This window comes from Theobroma cacao, unplaced genomic scaffold (assembly GCF_053813885.1).
Source record: "Theobroma cacao isolate CCN51 unplaced genomic scaffold, ASM5381388v1 tig011, whole genome shotgun sequence".
Taxonomy (NCBI): Eukaryota; Viridiplantae; Streptophyta; class Magnoliopsida; order Malvales; family Malvaceae; genus Theobroma; species Theobroma cacao.
Window position 1 is genome coordinate 1551038 of NW_028291722.1, and position 2753 is coordinate 1553790.

The window sequence follows — 2753 nt, forward strand, 5'->3', positions numbered from 1 at the left end:
TATTGAATTTATTTTGAATTTTTTTTACATTTTTTGATTAAAACAGATTGTAAATGATTGTTTGCCTCGAGAAACGTGGAGCGAAAGCCATCCATTGTCAAGAAAAGTTCATTTATAGTCACTCATGCCTAGAAAAGCCATATTACTCAGTTTAAATGCCTTTATAATCCCATTATTGAATTTATTTTGAATTTTTTTACATTTTTTGATTAAAACAGATTGTAATTGATTGTTTACCTCGGGAAACTTGGAGCGAAAGCCATCCATTGTCAAGAAAAGTTCATTTATAGTCACTCAAGCCTAGAAAAGCCTTATTACTCGGTTTAAATGCCTTAATAATCTCATTATTGAATTTATTTTGAATTGTTTTTACATTTTATGATTAAAACAGATTGTAATTGATTGTTTGCCTCGGGAAACGTGGAGCGAAAGCCATCCATTGTCAAGAAAAGTTCATTTATAGTCACTCATGCCTAGAAAAGCCTTATTACTCGGTTTAAATGCCTTTATAATCCCATTATTGAATTTATTTTGAATTTTTTTACATTTTTTGATTAAAACATATTGTAATTGAATGTTTACCTCTAGAAACATGGAGCAAAAGCCATCCATTGTCAAGAAAAGTTCATTTATAGTCACTCAAGCCTAGAAAAGCCTTATTACTCAGTTTCAATGCCTTTATAATCCCATTATTGAATTTATTTTGAATTTTTTTTACATTTTTTGATTAAAACATATTCTAATTGATTGTTTGCCTCGGGAAACGTGGAGCGAAAGCCATCTATTGTGAAGAAAAGATCATTTATAGTCACTCATGCCTAGAAAAAGCCTTATTACTCGGTTTAAATGCCTTTACAATCCCATTATTGAATTTATTTTGATTTTTTTTACATTTTTTGATTAAAACATATTCTAATTGATTGTTTGCCTCGGGAAACGTGGAGCGAAAGCCATCCATTGTCAATAAAAGATCATTTATAGTCACTCATGCCTAGAAAAAGCCTTATTACTCGGTTTAAATGCCTTTATAATCCCATTATTGAATTTTTTTTGAATTTTTTTTACATTTTTTGATTAAAACATATTCTAATTGATTCTTTGCCTCGGAAAACGTGGAGCGAAAGCCATCCATTGTCAAGAAAAGATCATTTATAGTTACTCATGCCTAGAAAAAGCCTTATTACTCGGTTTAAATGCCTTTATAATCCCATTATTGAATTTATTTTAAATTTTTTTTACATTTTTTGATTAAAACATATTGTAATTGAATGTTTACCTCTAGAAACATGGAGCAAAAGCCATCCATTGTCAAGAAAAGTTCATTTATAGTCACTCAAGCCTAGAAAAGCCTTATTACTCAGTTTAAATGCCTTTATAATGCCATTATTGAATTTATTTTGAATTTTTTTTACATTTTTTGATTAAAACATATTCTAATTGATTGTTTGCCTCGGGAAACGTGGAGCGAAAGCCATCTATTGTCAAGAAAAGATCATTTATAGTCACTCATGCCTAGAAAAAGCCTTATTACTCGGTTTAAATGCCTTAATAATCTCATTATTGAATTTATTTTGAATTGTTTTTACATTTTATGATTAAAACAGATTGTAATTGATTGTTTGCCTCGGGAAACGTGGAGCGAAAGCCATCCATTGTCAAGAAAAGTTCATTTATAGTCACTCAAGCCTAGAAAAGCCTTATTACTCGGTTTAAATGCCTTAATAATCTCATTATTGAATTTATTTTGAATTGTTTTTACATTTTATGATTAAAACAGATTGTAATTGATTGTTTGCCTCGGGAAACGTGGAGCGAAAGCCATCCATTGTCAAGAAAAGTTCATTTATAGTCACTCATGCCTAGAAAAGCCTTATTACTCGGTTTAAATGCCTTTATAATCCCATTATTGAATTTATTTTGAATTTTTTTTACATTTTTTGATTAAAACAGATTGTAAATGATTGTTTGCCTCGAGAAACGTGGAGCGAAAGCCATCCATTGTCAAGAAAAGTTCATTTATAGTCACTCATGCCTAGAAAAGCCTTATTACTCAGTTTAAATGCCTTTATAATCCCATTATTGAATTTATTTTGAATTTTTTTACATTTTTTGATTAAAACATATTGTAATTGAATGTTTACCTCTAGAAACATGGAGCAAAAGCCATCCATTGTCAAGAAAAGTTCATTTATAGTCACTCAAGCCTAGAAAAGCCTTATTACTCAGTTTCAATGCCTTTATAATCCCATTATTGAATTTATTTTGAATTTTTTTTACATTTTTTGATTAAAACATATTCTAATTGATTGTTTGCCTCGGGAAACGTGGAGCGAAAGCCATCCATTGTCAAGAAAAGATCATTTATAGTCACTCATGCCTAGAAAAAGCCTTCTTACTCGGTTTAAATGCCTTTATAATCCCATTATTGAATTTATTTTGAATTTTTTTTACATTTTTTGATTAAAACATATTGTAATAGATTGTTTAGCTCTAGAAACATGGAGCAAAAGCCATCCATTGTCAAGAAAAGTTCATTTATAGTCACTCAAGCCTAGAAAAGCCTTATTACTCAGTTTAAATGCCTTTATAATCCCATTATTGAATATATTTTGAATTTTTTTTACATTTTGTGATTAAAACATATTCTAATTGATTGTTTGCCTCGGGAAACGTGGAGCGAAAGCCATCCATTGTCAAGAAAAGTTCATTTATAGTCACTCATTCCTAGAAAAGCCTTATTACTCGGTTTAAAT